Below are 18,436 nucleotides of genomic sequence, written 5' to 3' on the forward strand. Positions count from 1 at the left end.
TACTCCTTGCCAGTTTTGACAGGTTAAACCCCCTAAACTTATAGGGCTGTAGAACATCTGGGCTCCTAGCCATTGTGCATCATTCAGGAAGCAAATCTACACTCCCCAGAGAATCTGATGCTCAGGCAGACTTAGAAAATTCTCTAGCTGGATATCAGCAAAGCCAGTGGGCATCATATTTCCTTTTCTCAAGTTTGGGATACATTTTTATTATTAATGTGCATATATGAAGTTCCTACCCATCATAAAGATATAGAGAAAAAAACCCCCAGAAGATGACTGGGTGATTTTGTTGCCTTTGAAAGGAGTCCCTGCCTAAGGGCTTCTGAGTTTGCTCTCACCCGGGAGAGAAGGGAGAAACTATTGGGAAGAATGCTTCTGTGTGCGTAGATGTCCTGTGAAGGTCACCCCTGGGCAGAGTTAGTAACCTCTTGTTCTGATGAACCCCTAGTTATGATGCAGCATGGAAAAGGATGTCAGAGCTGCTAGTTCTGGTTACTCTGCTGGTGAAAGAAAATCTTAGCACGTGGTGGAGGTGTGTCCACATTTCTTCTTCCTTGGTCAATTTCCTAACCAAGCAGAACCTGTTCACAGCATCCCAAGGCCACTCGAACATGTTTTGGATTGTTTGAGACACACACGTATCTAACCCAGGAACGACCACACTGTGTCTGTGATGGGAGTAGCAGCTACTAGGACAATATGTTGTTTAGGGAGTCCGGACCCCTGCCTTCTGCTCTGGCCCAGCCCCCTCCTCCCTGCAAAGCCCTAGGGGAGATGCTTGGGGGAGGACAGGGGAAGCCAGCTGCAGCTCTGGCCCAGCTCCCCGGCAGGTCTCTGGCCAGCCCGGTTGACAGTGCACACAGCTGCATCTTCTCCCCCAGCCGCCAAACCTGAATCTCAGACCTTGCCACTTGGTTGGGGTGAAAGGCCACATGTGCCAGTGTCAGTGGAAGATAAAGCTGGGGGTCATGTTTAGAGGAATGTATATACCTGGAGGTATAAGGCACATGGGAAAAGGAGGCGCCACAGGTGTCCAGGCTCCAGACCAATCAGATCTGCTCTCCTCATCCCCAGAGTGAAGGGGTGGGGAGGGGGAGGGGCAACCCAGCCAAGACCCCAGTCATTTCTTACCTTCTCCACAGTTTTTGCCTTATCCTCTTACTGCTTGTACTGTATTATCATGATTATTCTTTAAATGGACTTGGCTTTTTAGCTAAATACATTTATTTCCAAAGAGAAATGCAGGTGTATCATTACCCTAAATGAAACACCAGAATCCATTTTTCAAAAATAGAAGGTAACTGTAAAAAGAGAAGATAAAACAATGCTTTTAACTGTAGTGAATACTGGCTTTTAAGAGAAGTTTTTGCTTTGGTTTGTTTTTCTTTCCTTTCCCCCCTCCTCCCCCTCGCCCCCCTCCTCCTCTCCGCTCCCCCATCTCCCCTTAAGAAGGGAGAGTAGATGGGTTAGAGAGAGATGTTAAAGACAGATTGCACCAAGCTGAGGCATGGCTCCCCTCCCCACCCCAGGTCTTTTCTGGGCCTTTGATGCCCTGCGTGTAGGAGAACTTTCCCCAGAGCCAACACATGGCAGGGAGGAGAGCATCTCCCAAGCTCCTTCTTTCTCACTCTCCTCCTTGCCACCCACCTTCCCTAGACCCCCTACATCACTGGTTTTAGCTTGTCTGGGAGCTGCTTTTTTCTATCCATCAGGCTCTCCTGGGAGAGGCTCGGCTTTGGAGACTCCCCTTTCTCAGCACCACCTCGTTGGCTTTCTTGGGAATGGTTCATGGTGATTCTCCCCAGGCATTTAGAGATGAAATTGCAGACTTTTGTGGCTCTCTCTCTCTTTCCTGTTCACCATGGACATTTAGGAACTTTCTCAGGTAAAAGCAAACCACCTTTATAGCCCTTAGTTCTCCAGGCTAGAAAGTTGGTTTTCAATGGACATTTGCAATGTGCAGAGGTCATTCTCAAGAACAGAAGTCACCAATGATTGCTCCCCTGTTGTGTGCCAGACTCTGAACTTAGGGCTTTACATTTGTTGTCTGGTTAACTCGATAACCTATGGGGAGGTATCACCTCCATTTTATGGATGGGAAAACTGAGATTTGGGATGTTTAAGTACTTCCACCAAGGGAGCACATCTTGTCAGAATTAGAGCTTAGATCAAAATCCAGGACTTTCTAATTCCCAAAGACTGTTTCCTTTCTACAACATTGGTGGATTCTCAAACTTTGTTGAGCCCTGTCAACACTGGCAGAGTGTGTTAATATTTAGCTACCTTGGACCCAAATCCAGTCACTAGGGATGGGGTTCAGAAAGCTGAATTCTAACCAGTTGCACAGATATTCTGGTGCCTGTCCAGATGTGCTAGCCTGTGAATACACCTGCGTTCCAGGAACACACATGTGGCTACTTCTTTGTGGCCACCTGATCTCCTGGTTGGCTTTCTGAGAAGCAAAATGAGTTCCTGATAAGGCTGATTTCTAAATGAAATCTCTAAGTCAAACTTAGATTGGAGTAAAATAGCATTTGAGTGAACCAATGTATGTCTAGAAAATAAGCTAAGTTTCTACCAAGGTTTTAATAAAGACTTTTTTCTATAGAATATGCTGTTGTCAATATTCATAGACCCAAATCTCACAGATTTTATGTATCTCTATTGGTGGTTTTTAAAAAATTTGTTTCCAAAATCCATTAGTGTATATATATATATTGCTGATAATGAGTTTATTTCCACTGATGCTTTGAATGATGACCCTGTCATCATCAAAGAAAGTCTAGACTATATTCAGAAGACTTTGCTTACTAAAGCCAAAGGAAGAGTAAGTACACTAAAAAGAAAAAAGAAGAGAAAAAAGAAAAAGAAAACCGTAAAATGACAATGTTTGAACTAAAAGGATTTTCTATCTAACCCTCCCTGGCTGACCTGCCTAAATGACCATCAATTCCATTTCCTCTTCCTGTGCACAAAGGAAGTCTCCATTTCCCAGCTTCCCTTGCGTTTGATCAGGGTCACATGACTGGGTTCCAGCCAATGGGATGAGGGCCGGTGTGGTGTGCATCCCTTTCAGTCCTGGCCATGGTGGTCCATGCTTGCCCTTCTCCTTCTTGGCAACCCCAGAGGCCATGTATCAAGAGGACATTTTCACAGTATAGAAGGAGCCTGTGGTTCTGAGTCACCACTTGGAGGCCACCCAAAGGAACCATCTGGTCAACTTTGGACAATGTGATGAGAGGGATGTAAACTGTTATTATGTGAACACTGCTGAGATTTTGGTGCTGTTGACTACAGCAGCCAGTGTTAATTGCCCTGTATGTCCACTTAGCCAGAGAATCCTATTAACTCGAAAACACTCCTTTCCAATAATCAGTTTTCTTTTTTTAGCATCTTTATTGGAGTATAATTGCTTTACAATGTTGTGTTAGTTTCTGCTGTACAACAAAGTGAATCAGCTATACGTATACATATATTCCCATATCTCCTCCCTCCTGCATCTCCTTCCCACCCTCCCTACCCCACTCCTCTAAGTGGTCACAAAGCACTGAGCTGATCTCTCTGTGCTATGCGGCTGCTTCCCACTAGCTGTCTGTTTTACATTTGGTAGTGTATATATGTCCATGCTACTCTCTCACTTCGTCCCAGCTTACCCTTCCCCCTCCCCATGTCCTCAAGTCCATTCTCTAAGTCTGTGTCTTTATTCCTGTCCTGCCCATTGGTTTGTCAGAACCTTTTTTTTTTTTAAATTTTAGATTCCATATATATGTGTTAGCATACGGTATTTGTTTTTCTCTTTCTTACTTATTTCACTCTGTATGACAGACTCTAGGTCCATCCACCTCACTACAAATAACTCAATTTCATTTCTTTTTATGGCTGAGTAATATTCCATTGTATATATGTGCCACATCTTCTTTATCCATTCATCTGTCGAGGGACACTTAGGTTGCTTCCATGTCCTAGCTATTGTAAATAGTGCTGCAATGAACATTGTGGTACATGACTCTTTTTGAATTATGGTTTTCTCAGGGTATATGCCCAGTAGTGGGATTGCTGGGTCATATGGTAGTCCTATTTTTAGTTTTTTAAGGAACCTCCATACTCCAATAATCATTGTTAATTAAGATTGAGACGCTGTGGACTGTGCTGTCTTTATTCAAATATTCATATTTATTTAGCACTTACTTGGTCAGGCATTGGGGTCAATGCTTCCTTACATCATTTTATTTAATCTTCGTGAAATGGGCATTAGTATCTCCACTTTACAGATGAGGAAACAAGGACTCAGCAAGGTTTACCCAGGCAGTGAGAACAGAGGCTGGAGTTTGAACGTAGGTATGTCTGATTCTGGCTCATCTTCCCACCATCATGCTAGATGTGTTTATCCTTTTAATCTGAACAGGTCATAAAGGGATTTTGGAGGGAAGAATACTGTGTACCATTGGTTGACCTGGTATGTGCCTGTGCAGAGACAAGAGAAAAGACGAGGCGTTTGATCAAATTGTTCTGAAAAATGCAGGTTGAACCATTTATTGAAGTGGCATCGGCTTTGGTAATCTAATGTGTTCCCATATTAGCTCAATCGATGAAAAACATACAGCCCCACTTGTGGCAAGTTCATCCTGAAATCTGAGTTCTGGCTCAGTCAATTTCACATTTCATTTTTCCCGGTGAAGACCGTAGCTCATTTTAAAAGCCTCTCTGTTTCCTGGATCCCTTTTCATCTTATTTCATATTTGGAGTCAGTGAAGCAGAATTTCAGGTCTTCAGTATCCGATTGATACACAATACCACCTCAATCTAAAAACGGCTTCTGAGGGCATTTCCAGTTGAATGACCTCATTTTATAGGCATGAGGTTTGTCTATTCAGATCCCCCTGGGGTGAAGTTCTAGCCATATGTTGGGTAAGGTGTCTTCTCATAGTTGTGCACAACTGATTTCTCTTTTCAGATTGCCTTGACTTAAAATTTTTTACTTCCCAAACTTAAATCTGCAAAGGGTGTCCTTATCCCCTTTGACCCAGTGGACCCAAATAGGGTCAGAACTCCCTGGTGTAGAAGGGTTCCAGTCATGGCAATCCCCCGGCTCCCATGAGGCTCCTTCCTTATTGAGATGGGCGTTGAACAACTCTGCAAAGCTGGGAGAGGACAGATGCGTTTAGAAATTGCCCAGGAGCATCAGAGCTCTGACAGATGCCTTCCTTCTGCGCTGCTTATGAGAGATTTCCAACTTGGGAGGATTCCGGAGCGCACCTGCAGCCCCCAGAAGGGAGTCTTGCTTTGGGGAAAGTGGTAGTGGCTCTGAAATGGCAAAAGGCAGTTACTGAGCCTCCAGGCTAGCTGAGATGTTGTCCACTGACCCTATTGGAAGCCATTAGCAGCAGCTGACCACCTGGTCCCAGACACTGTAATGAGAATTTATGGGGTCAGTAACTGGGAGGGAGATGGGTTCTTCCTTCTTTACCAGGCTGGACACGCTAAGGCTGCAGTTCTCTAGATTCCTAACAACTGGCCCCCATCCCCCCTGGGCAAGAGCCCACCTTATTTATCTTACGGTCAATCTACTACCCACAGGGAGGTAATTCTTTGCAAATGTGGTGCAGTCAGAAAGGAGGCGTCCTCTCTTCAGGTTCTCGTCAGGTAGAAGCATCTGGTGGCCATGTTGGTGGGGTGACCCTTCCTACCTGGCTGGTGCCGGCAGGTGCTTCAAGTCCTGGAGGGGAGAGACGAGGGTCTGCACAAACCTCTGCACCTTAGAGTGTGTGAGTGTGCAGATGGATGTGTGTGCAAGTGTGCAGAGGTGTGAGAGTGTGTATGTGTGTATGTGAGCACGTATGAGTGGTGAGGCTGCACATGTGTGAGTGTGGAGAGTACATGGTATGTGTGAGAGTGTGCATGTGTGTGAGTGTGAGTGTCTGTGTGTGTGTGTGAATGTATGGATGTGTGAGAGTGTATGACAGTGTGTGAGAGTGTGTATGTGGAGTGTGTGTGTGTATAAGAGTGTATATGGGCAAGTGTATGAGTGTGACAGAGTGAGTGTGGACTGTGTATAGATGTGAGCATGGGCGTGCGTGTGTGTGTGTGAAGCCTGGGGAAACCACAGAGAGGAGCCATCACAGAAAAGAAGCTGAAGGGCTACAACTGGGTTCTAGAAGGAGTGGGTCAAGGAAAGGACGTTAGCCAGCCTGCAGGGAAGGTTGAAGACGACGGGGGAAGGGGGTGGTCCCTCTTCCTGTTTCCACTGGATTCTCCCAGCAGCCCCGAGAGTGAGCCAGGGAGATAAATGGATGCTCAGAGAGGTTAAGTGACCGGCCCAAGGCCTTTAAATGAAAGGTGTCAGTTGGAAGAGGCTTTATGATGGAGACTTGACAGACTCTCTAGGGGTCAAAGGTAATGAAAATGACATCATCTTAAATTAAGGAGGGAGAGACCTGAGTGAGGAGGGGCTCCTTGACATGAAGAGCTTCCTCCAGAGTGCTGTTCTCAGAGTAACGTGAGAGGGACAGGACGTGGCCCTTCCTGGTGGAAAAGTGAGCCCCCAGCCACCTCCCCACCCAATCCTGCACTGCAGGGAGGAGGTGTCCCTGCGGGCCCCGATCGCCCTTTGGAGTCCAGGACTCTCCCCTCACCTCCACCCCTGGGTCACAGCACATCTTCGTAAAAAAAAATCCACACGTAGAGTAAACCAGAGGGCTCTCCTGTTCCCTGGATTTAGGTTTTTCTTCTTCTTTGACCTTAGAATGAATTTTTAGGCAATGCATCTTGTGGATCTGACACGTAAGAAAAATGGAGGGAAACGAATGGGTGAATGGTTTATTTAAATGTTCCTACTATGCTTTTAACTGATTTTGGATCCTCGTCTTTGATCTTGTTCCCATTTGAAACCTTGTTTGCTTATCAGGTTAACCTAGTTGAGATTCAAAATAAGGTGAGTCTTTAACAACTGCAGTGTTTTTTCTGCAGCGCTGTGGAGCTTACAGAGCATGTGCATGACCCCTTGACCTTTCTTGAGCAGCTTAAATGATGGGGCACACGGTCTGGAATTCAAGTCCTGGTTTTGACTTTTCGTTCTTTTACTTATTGAGTGCCTTGGGCAAGCCCCTTAAGTGGGGGGGGAAAACCCAGCAACAACTGAGCTTCTTGAAAATAGAGAATGAGGCTCTCGTGGGGGAGGTGCTGGGCTTCTGGTTTGTTCTTTCTGACCCTTTATCTTCCAAGCTGAGCACAGTGCAAAAGCTGGCATCTGATCCGTAGTCCACTCACTCATCTATTGAACCAGTCTTCAATCAGTGCTGCCTATGTGTTCAGGCGTTGCTCTAAGTCCTTGGAATATACTGGTGGGCAGAAAAGACAAAGATTTACATCATACAGCAGTGAATTATGTAATAGATTAGAAGAGACATTGCTAAGTACAAAAGTAAAGCTTAGGAATATCAGTGCCAGGATCGGAGTGGGACAGATGGCTGTCAAAGTTGGTCAAAGTTGGAAGAAGATGCCATTAGGGCAAATACTTGAAAGGAATGAGGGAATTGGTTGCAGGTAACTGGGGAAGCATATTCCAGGCAGAGAGAGCACCCCTTGCAACGGGCCCAGGTGGGTGCTTTTCGGCCGTGTTCGGGGAAAAGAGAGGAGAAGGCTGGGTGAGATCAGAGTTATGGGGGGCAGATCATGCGGGCCTTGGGGGGCAGCATAAAAATGTTCGTTTTCCTCTGGGTGAAATAGGAATGATCTGATGGGTGTTGTCAATCATCGCTCTGGTGGATGAATTAAGAATTCGCCGCAGGGGGGCCAGCATGGAAACTAGGAGACCAGGTAGGAGGCTGTTGCAGGAGTCCAGGTGAGAGAGGGTGGAGTGGGGGCTGGGGGAAGACCTGGATTCTGGAGCTGGCTTGCAGGTGGGGCCAGCAGGACTGGCAGACAGATCGAATATTAGGTCCACGAGAAAGAGAAATCCAATGGGAGGATGGAGCTGCCATCAGCTGGGGTAGAGAGGGCTGGGGTAGAGCAGGTTTGGGGGAAGATCTTTGATCCCTTAGGAAGGAGAGTCTTCCCCTAAGACATTCATCTCATGTAAAACTCAAATTCCCACATCGCCAACAAGGAGATGGGGGCACAGTGAGCCTGAGCAACCTTCCTGAGGTTGCAAAGCTGGGAAGCACGGAGCTGAGATTCAAAGGCAGGCAGGCCATGCTCTCAGCCACTTCCTTTGCCCACTTCTGTAGAATGAAAGTGTGAAACCAGATGCCTGCTCAGCGGGGCCGTGCTGACCCTGCCTGAAGAGTCTGTGTGTGGGGAGGGGTGGCCAGCTCGGAAGGGCACCCCAAACACTATCTGCATGGGAAGGGTGGAGAGGGAGTCAGGAGCAACTCAGGTTACTGGTTTTAGATCCTAGACTTAAGCTCTAGACAATTTGTACTTCGTGCAGCATACACTGAGCACCTACTATGTGCCAGGCTACATGCTGAGTATTGGTGATTCATAAATAATTCCTCATCTTCAGAACACAGCACTTAGCAAGATGCAGATAACGTTGTTTGCTTCTTCTTTATGCCAAGATTTCCCAATCACCTTGAGAAACGACCTGATGCTAGACCTGGGTCTGGAAGCAAATTTGTATTCATGTTCAGGGGAGTGTAATAGATATGTTGTGTTGTGTGTGAGCATGTATAGGTGTGTGTATTTGAATGCATGTTTTGGCCTGTTCTGTGTCTCTATGTGGGTGGATGTGTCTGTCTGTACATGGGCGTTGTGACTGTGTGAGGTGTGTGTCGATGTTTGTGTGTGCGTGTGTGTCTGTGCACCCGTGTGTGTGTTTGCATGTGCCCATCTGTTCTGTGCCTGTGTGATTGTGTCTCGGTGTGGATCAGATGTGTCTCTGCATGTGTGCATGCGTGTGTGGCTGTACGTATGTGTGTGTCTACATTTGTGTCTGTGTCTTAGTACCACGGTGTGCTGTGTGCATGCGTGTTCATTTCCACTGGTATGTGGGGATTCCTGGGGGTGGCTCCTCACCCCTCACTATCTCCCTCAGTGCCTGCCTCTGTCTCTCCTGTTGACAGGTTTTCTACTGCACTCCTTATTACCAAACCAGACTTGGGTTCACTTGCCCAAGCACAGTAAGGCCAATCTACTGACACCAGGTTGTGGTAATGGAAAGTACAGTGTTTATTGCAGATGCCAAGCAAGGAGTCCAGGTAGCTAGTGCTTGAAAGACCCGAACTCCCCAAAGGCTTTCAGGGAAATGTTTTTAAAGACAAGTGAGGGAAGGAAGTGTGCTGTGGCGTGTGTGATCAGCTCGTGGACACCCTTCTGACTGGTTGGTAGTGAGGTAATTGAGAGTCAACATCATCAACCTTCTGTTTCCAACCAGTCTGGTGGTGGGGTCTATGTGCTTGTGGTCAGCATACAGTTAACTTCTTCCACATGGTGGGGTTTCAGTATCTGCAAAATAGCTCAAAGGATATGGCTCAAAATCTATAGCCTTAGAGGAGGAACTAAAGGTCCTTGACTTTGTTTAATGGCTAAACTTATTATTTTGTCTTGTTTGACTGCTTTCCCTTCTTTCTGTATTTTCTCACTTCTCTGATGAAAATTATTCTTTGGAACTTGGGGAAGGCCTAGGAGGCTAAAGTTTTTCTACAGACAAGAGGCAGGTGGAGGGGGTTCTGTCTTGGGAAGGCCTCCATAGAGTCCTGCTCGTTACATCCTTATCCCTCTTCTAGAAACTTCCACCTCAGCTTTTCTCTTGATTCTGCAGACACCTGCTTGTCTCCACTCCAGCCTCCACTCTGGAGGCTGTTATTCTCATCCTCTTTCTTTTCAAAGATTGTGTTTCCTGCAAAGGCCGTGCATTTTCTGAATAGCAGGAGGTTCAACACGGGGTCTGAACATCTCTCTAGCAGCTTTATCCTTCCTTATTTCGTAATTGACCTTGTTAAGTGGATTCACCCAGGAAGAACCCTAACAGGTAGAGACAGATCTCTTTATTTGTCCCTGATGATAATAAAGGAGCCACTAAATTAATTATGCCAACTTCCACTACTGTAAATAGTGCTGTGATGAACATTGGGGTGCATATATCTTTTTGAATTATGATGTTCTCCTTGATACCCCTACCCATTTCTCAGCACTTTTACTACTAACTTAAAGCAGGCGTTAGCAAACTACAGTCCACAGACCAAATCTTTTTGCTTTTGTAAATAAAGTTTTATTGAAACACAGCCATGCCAGTTCATTTGCATATTGTCTTTGGCTGCTTTGGGGCTACAATGTGGGAGGTGAGTAGTTTTGACAGAGACCGTAAGGTTTGCAAAACCAATATATTTACAGTTGGCCCTTTAAGAAAATGTTTGTTCAGAACAATCACAGACGTAGAGAACAGACTTGTGGTTGCCCAGGGGGAGGGGGTGGGGGAGGGATAAATTAGGAGTTTGGGATTAGCAGAGGCAAACTATTATATATAAAATAGATAAACAACAAGGTCCTACTGTAGACCACAGGGAACTATATTTAATATCCTGTAATAAACCATAGTGGAAAATAATATGAAAAAGAATAGATATATGTATTTGTGTAATGAATCACTCTGCTATAGACCAGAAACTCATACAACATTGTAAATCAACTATACTTCAATAAAATATTTTTTTTTTTAAAAAAGAAAACGTTTGTTGACTTCTAAAGTATTGAATAGGAAAAAATGTCTAATTCAGTTTTAACTTTCTCCTCCTCTTCCCCTCCTCCCAGAAAAAAATGGACAGATAGAAGGTTAAAACCTTTTTCCTTTGGGAAACTCAATGGCAAATCCAGTGCTCTGTCCATGGTACTGGGCATGCTTGACCTTCACTCCTTGAAAGCATTGTTTGCTACCAGAGACAAAAAGACAAACAAACAAACAAACAAACGATTGCTAGGTGGGTGAAGACCAACTAGCATACCCTTCACGTAGGAGGACACACGACTTATGTTCATTGCCCCTCCAGCCTTCTTGGATTGAATACGTGGAGGTGACTCTTGACAGGGAGGATTCCGTGTGTCTTTGATTTTTAATGAAGAGTAATGGCTTTGCAAGTGTTTGCATAGCCAGAGGGTATTGTATTGGTGATGAAAGGAGATTCCCATTCTGGCATCTCTATGAATTACATTTCCTGAAAGTGCCTGAAAGTCAATTAAAAGTATGTTTACACTTTCATTGACGCACTGTGGCAGTGAGGTATAATATTTAGAGAGCACGGTAGCATTTATGTTCTAATTGTGGACATAAACTTCTTGTTTTACACTGGAATTGAAATCGATAATGAAACAGAGCAGCATTACATCAAATCAATTCTGAAAGGCTCCTTAAGTCAATCCAAATTGCGGAAAGAGAGATGAAGGTAGTCAAAATATTTAGGCCAGCTTATTTTGCTAAGTTTGGGTGAGGGTGTAGCTCATGAAAAATAAAGGTAATCTGGGGCTTGTTTCTGTAATTCTGGTCTCTAAACATTGACCATGCTTTTCTCCAGGGGGACCTCTGGAATGGGGTAGCACTGAGGTCTGCTTTTTTCAATATTCCTCCTGCAAAGTCCCAACCTGCCAAAACTTACAGAGGCAACCTGGAGTACCCTATGTTGATTTTTTTGTTAAAAGATATGCAAAAGTTTGGTTGCCTAGCCCCAGAATTGAAAAAAAATCTATACAGAGCAACATCTGATACTTCTCTTCCTAATTTGCTTAAATTATTTCCATATTCCTAGGGGAAAATTGTCACTTGGTGTCATTCAACCTCTTCATCACCTAGAATCGTTCAACCAACTGCTCTGCAAAGGTCAGGGGGGAAGCCATGTGGATGCTGGTGAGATGGTCCCACTTGAAGGACTGAGATGCAGTGGTGGAGGTTCTGTGAGGAGGGACAAGTGGTCCCAGTGAGCCGAGGTCTGCAGCATCCCCTCCTGGTAACAGGATGAGGCTTCTGAGCAGATCTTAGCATTTGCCTAATAATCTGCCCCCAGGGAGATCTGGCTTTCCCAAATACTGTGACAACCTTGTAAAAACTGGGTCGAACTGGAACAACCTGGGAGTATTCCAAACAATTATTTTATGAGATATGTTTAAAAAGTCATGCTTCTGAAAAACAACCCCCACAGGGTCTAGTCTTACATTTTTACCGCTGTTTAAAAATGCCCTCCAGAACCATCTGTAGCTTGAGTTCCAAAGTACACATAACAGGTTGATACATTTGGGTGAATCTCCAACAAGGACCAGGGTACTGTGGAGGTTCCAGTCTGCATGCAAAACCCTCGGGGAAAGAATCACTTCTGAGTGAGCCAAAGAAATGGATGGATGGATGAATGGGTGGAAGGATGGCTGGATAGACAGATGGATGGATGGATGGATAAAGGGGAAGGATGCATGGATAGATGGATGGATAGGTGATGGATTGAAGGATGCATGGATGGATGCATGGAAAGAAGGAAGGACTTCTTTGGTGGATCATAGAACCATACTATATTCCCAGGCCATGGCAAAGAATCTGGAAGTCCCTGACTCCCCTCCCATTGTTTCTCTTTTGTTCTGAGACAGTGCTTGCTGGGGTGGGGGAGGCTCAGGTATTAAGTATCTTGATAAGCACTGACCTCTGTCTGAGGAAGGAAATCACGTTCTCTTTCTGCTCACTGGAGGCTCCAGCAGAGAGTGGAGACTTCTAAATGAGACTCGCTCAGCTTCTCTTAAATTGTTCCTGTCTGACTGCATGGGCTTGACATTTTCCAGATACATCATGTGACGCCAGCTGATGCCTAAATGCATGTCACTGATGAGAGGGATTCATCGGGAGGGACCAGAGACTTGGGTGGCATTTTGTTGTGGCAGGCGAGAGAGAACGTGAAGAGTGTGTGTGTGTGTGTGTGTGTGTGTGTGTGAGTTCACCGTGGTACGGGCAGAGGAAGGCTGAGTGCTCAGAGGTCAGAGGCTCAATCGATACAGTGGGTATTTTCCCTGGGGGGCTTGGTTCTGGCTGGGTGGGGTCTGGGGAATCTGCCTGAATCCTGAGGAACAGATGGGTCCCCCAACTCATGAAGACAGTGAGGTAGTGATCCCTGGGTTGGGAAGGCATGAGACTTCTGGATAACGGAGCTGACAACCAAAGGGTGAATATCCTAAACCTTGTTTGGGGGTTAAAAGAAACACAACTCAGCTTCTTTTGGGATCAGAAACAATAAAAACAATGCATGTGTGAGGTATTATTTAATTTGTTGCCTTCCCTCCAGCCCTGTGAGGTCCATGGGAAAGATACCACTGTCTCCATTGCACATGAAAAATGAGATGAAGAAGATGATGATGGTGATGATGATGATGACAGATTGTAGCTACTCTTTATTGTGGATTGTGCTAAATAACCACCATATCTTCTATCATTTTTTCTTTAGGACAATTCTATGATTTTATAGGTGGGAAAGCCACGGCTTAAAGAGAGTTCCTTTCTTTCTTTTCTTTCTTCCTTCCTTCCTTCCTTTCCTTCTTCCTTTCTTTCTTTCTTCCTTTCTTTTCTTCCCTCCTTCCTCCCTCCCTCCCTTGCTTTCTTTCTTTCTTTCTCTTTCTTTCTTTTACAAATATGAACACATCCCCACAACAACCCTGTGAGATAGGTATTATTATTGTTATCACTTTCAACTTATAGATGAGCAAACTAGGCACAGAGAGGGTAGGTAACTTACCCAAGGTCACACAGCTAGGAAGTGGCTGAGCCAGGATTCAGAGCCAGAGTCTGAGCAGTCCAGGACTACCCTGTGCCGCCCTCCTGCAGTGAGTAGGTGGAGGGGCCTGGCTGAGTGCTTGAGACTGTCATTTCCTCAGTCACATGAGTACCAGCAGCAGTAAGCCACTGGCTCCCCACATCCTCCCTTTCTTCCAGACCACTTCCTGGGCAAGACAATGAGAGTGCCTCAGGGCAGCCCACGAGGGACCGACCACGGCCATGGCCTCACTTACCTGAGGGCACTGTCCTGAGTCTTCCGATCACTGGGACTTGAAGCCCCAGCTGTGGACAGAAAGGGTCTCAGAAGTGACCATCTCTCACATGCATCAGTGATGGGGCTGGGGTCTCAGCCGTTCTTCAGAAGAGCAGCAGAAGGCTGAGCCTGGCAGAAAGGTGGGCTCATCCATTGCCTGCCACGGGCAGGATGCTGCCAGCTGGGTCCCAGCTTTCATGGGGCCAAGCAGTGCCGCCCACGGGCCTCCGAGGGCAGACAGTGTTCTTGCAGCCCTGCTGGCTTTGTCCCAGTGGGGTGTTTCTGAGATCTGCTAAGACTGGCCATGGGGCTGCCATCAACAGGCACTGCCCTCGCATGGCTCTGGACCATCCAGACACGGTGCCCGGCAAGGCCAGCGGAGGACCTGGACCCATGGCTTGTTAAAGTAAGATGTCCTCTGTGGACTCAGGGTCCTCTTGTCCTGCCCTGTTCATGGTCTCTTAATCTAGGAGCATTGCAGATGGGACCTAGCCTGTTTCCCCCACTTCTGGCACCCCAGCTTATCAGAGTGCATTGAGGCTGCTTGAAGTTGGGGTGGGCTGACTCCCCAGTAATGGCACATGGGGCCAGACCACAGACTTCCCTGGACACCTCGAAGGAATTTGACCTTTATTGTGGGGGTGACAGCCACAGAGGTGCTTGAGCAGGTGAGGGCCGTGTTCAGACCTGGAAGAGTCAGGCTCGCAGGGCCAGGCTCTGGGCAGTAGTGTCCTGACGGGGCTAAAAACAACGGAAGTTTATTCTGCCACAGCTCTGGAGGCCGGAAGTCCTGTATCAAGGTATAGCCAGGGCTGTGCTCTCTCCGGAGGCTCCGGGGGCGGGGATACTTCCTGCCTTGTCCAGCCTCTGGTGACCGCCAGCCATCCTCGTGGTAGCATCACACCTTTGCCTTCGTCTTCACATGACCTTCTACTTTCCTCCCTATGTCTCTCTCATGTGTCTCTTATAAGAACACTTGTCATCAGATTTAGGGCTCGCCCGGAGAATCCAGGATGGTCTCATCTGGAGATCCTCAACTTCAAATCACACCTGCAAAGGCCCCTTTTTCCAAAAAGTAACTTTCACAGGTTCCGGGGGTTAGGAAGTGGGCATATCTTTTGGGGGGGTCACCATTGAACCCACTGCCTTCTCCCATGGACTGCCCTGGCCTGAATACCAGGAATACGATTTCTTCCTGTGTTTGCTTGAATGTACAGGGAGGGCAGCCAAAGGGCAGAGGAGAACAGTGTTGGTTTTATTCCTCTTCCATTGGGTAGGGATGCATTTTTTAAAAAAAATAATGGCGTGGCTAGCACATGGACCTTGCTGATGGCGCCTGTGCGCTCCTCCAGGATCTCAGGATAATCTCTGTCCCTCTTGAGTCCCTCACCTAACCAGTCTCTGCTGGCTTGTAATTCCCTTGATACAGCAACGCCTTCCGTTTTAAACGGTTCCCATCTTGTTACGTTTTCTGTCCAGTTTTCTTCCCTTTCCTTTCTCTTTCCTTCCTTCTCTTTTCCTCCCTCCCTCCCTCCCTCATTTCCTTCCTTCCTTCCTAAAGTAAAACTGACATAATGTAAAATTAACAATTTTAAAGCAAATACTTCTGTGCCATTAGATACATTCACAACATTATGCGATCATCACCAGTTCCAAAGCAATTCATCAGGGAATTGGAAACACTGTACCATTTAGCTGTCTCCCCCTTACCCCCTGCCACTCCCACCCCCAGCTCTTGGTAACTACTAATCTACTTCCTGACTCTATGGATTTACCTATTCTGGACTTTTCATGTAAATGAATCCGTGGTCTTGTGTTTCTGACTTCTCCCATTAGCACAGCAAGGCTCATCATGCTGCGCGTGTGTCAGTGTAGCACACACAGAGGGACTGCAGCCGCCTGCCGGGGACGACGTCCCCTGCCGGGCTCTTCTGGCTCTGAGCTCAGGGGCGTGGCTCTGAGGGTTGTTGGGACCCCCTGGAAGTTGGGTGTCTGTGGTCAGGACTCGGGAAATCAGGATCTCAACATGATACGAAGTGATGCAGTCAGGGGCTTCCAGCTGCCGCTGGCCACGGCCACCCAGGGCCATAGCTGGCCATGGGGAGATGAGATGCCTTTCCCACCACTTGGCTCGGCGGGGCCCAGGCCTTTGCAGAGAGACCCGGGTCTCTAAGGCTCCAGGGAACCGGGAGATTGTACCCAGTTTGCCGAAGGCCCGTCCTGGTTCTGGGCAGCCAGGAAAGGAACTCAGGGCAGGGCTCGGCAGAGCCACTCAAGATGACCTGGCTCCCTGTCTACTGACAGCTACCTTTTCTGCCCTTGGCAAGGGGTTGGGGTCCTGGAGTTTCTTCCCAGGCCTCTGTGTTCCTCGGGAAAATGCCAAGCCTGGGAGGCTGTCCCCAGCCTCCTTCTCCTCCTGGTCATCTGTGTTCCCTGCGGGCTTTCCAAAACCTTTGGTTTGGGTTTTACCTGCTTGTCGACAGGGAGGGGCCCTTTCTGCTCCCCCATATCACCTCCTGCTAATGCAGCATGGGCATTCATCTGCTGGTGGAAGCTGAGCTTTGTGGTAAAAGTTGAGCCCTGGCCTGATGCTCAGGTGGGCAGGTGGACCTGTGTGACCACTGGGAGAGCCTGGGGTAACTGTCTCCCCAAGTTGGGTCTCCATTAGGGGCAGCTGTTAGGAAAGGGACCCATGTTAGCTGATTCTCAAAGCCGGTTCTAACTGTACCTTTCTGGCCTGAGATGCTGCTCCAATCAGCCGGATTCCTGTTTTCCAAGCGCTGCCCTCCTAATCCTCTCGGGGAGCCGTCTGCCAGGTTGTATGTCTCACCAGCATAGTCCCCAGGGTCCCCACCCTGGTTCTCTGGGTGGCTCTGCCAGGACGATATCTGATTTATTGAACTATTAGAGGCTCTTTCCCCAGCTCATCACTTTCCAGGACTTGCTGGACTGAGCCCGCCTCTGCTTGTGTTGAGTCAGTCCCCATGCTTCCTTGGTGTCCCCGGTGGAGCGTTGGGAACCCCCCATCTCACCCAGGTAGAGGGGATGTCATAGCTCTGCACTGCTCCCTGCTCACCCCTCCATGAGCCTGGACGTGCCCCCAGGGCCTCAGCAAGAGCAGTGATGGGTCGGGGTGGTCCACGCTGGGCTTCAGAATGAGAAGGAGGAAGCAGGTTCAAGGTGTACTCTTGGGGGGTTCACCCCCTTCCTTGGCACCCAGACCCCCAGCCGCCCCAATCCCTCTGTCCCTGGGGGTCTTGGTGTCAGCCTTGGGAGAGGCGTTAGGGTGCTGGGTGTCTCTTATGACCCTATGGTGCCCGAGAACCCCGTTTGTAGGTCGAGAAGGTTTGGGAGGGGAGCTGGCCATGGCACCTGGCTCTGGGCCCTCTCCACTCCATCACGCTGCCGGCAGCCACCAATGAAACCAAACAGATGGGGGTGAAAGAGCTGGGTGAAGTCGCAGCCCCCAAATGCCATAGGAGTACAAATGCCTTTGGGTCTCTGGGGAAAAATAGCCCAATGGTGTCCTTGCTCACCTCACATTTCTCCCATTTTTCTAAGAGAGCTGTCAGCATGCCTGACTGCTTTGGACGGAGCCTGCTGATTGCCTGGGAGAGCCTTGACCCTTCCCTACGGGTGGGGATGGGGGGAGGGGTGGGAGCCGTGGCAGGTGGAGAACTCACATCAGAACTCTAGAATCTTCCTGGAGACGGCGGCCGTTGGACCCTCTCTGAGTGGTGGTGGGGCGCAGCACCTGTTCCGTTGTCCGGGAGGGGTGGGCGGGGGTCCCTCTCCCGCCGGGGAAGCAGGGAGCGGGAGCTGGTGCCTCTCTGCTCCGTGGAGAGCTCTCCAAGGCCCCCAGGCCCGCCTCCTCCTCCCCCGCACGCTGTCTCACCCAGGTCGGCCTGGAAGCTGATCAGATCAGCCGACTCTGCCAAGCGCTCGGCAAGGCCCCTGCCTCTGGCTGAGCTTCAGGCTGACGCCTTCCCTTTGTTAAATCCCATTTCTCCATTAAAAAAAAATCCCAGTCTTTGTGGCTTTTCTTTTCTTTTCCTTTTTAAAAACATGTTATTAAAGTATAGTTAATTTCCAATGTTGTGTTAGTTTCAAGTGTACAGCACAGTGATTCAGTTATACATATGGCTTTTATTTTCTTGACTCGAGGGAACTGACTTTTTCTCTTGGAGGAAGAAATGGGATTCTGGATTCTTCTGTGTGTCCTAGTTGCAGGCGTGTGGTCTTGATTTTCCAACAAGGCAGTGGGTTCACAGCGGGCGTGGACCACCTTGGCGGGCAAGGAAGTTTGGAACCGCAGAGGTGAGCAGCTCAGTGCTGGGCTCACACGGGGCTTTGGTTGACTGTATACATGTGTTGTGTGTATATGCGTGCACACGTGTGCATACGCACGTACTCCTGCACATTTGTATATTGTGAGTGTGTTT

This window comes from Eubalaena glacialis, chromosome 3, assembly GCF_028564815.1.
Source record: "Eubalaena glacialis isolate mEubGla1 chromosome 3, mEubGla1.1.hap2.+ XY, whole genome shotgun sequence".
Taxonomy (NCBI): Eukaryota; Metazoa; Chordata; class Mammalia; order Artiodactyla; family Balaenidae; genus Eubalaena; species Eubalaena glacialis.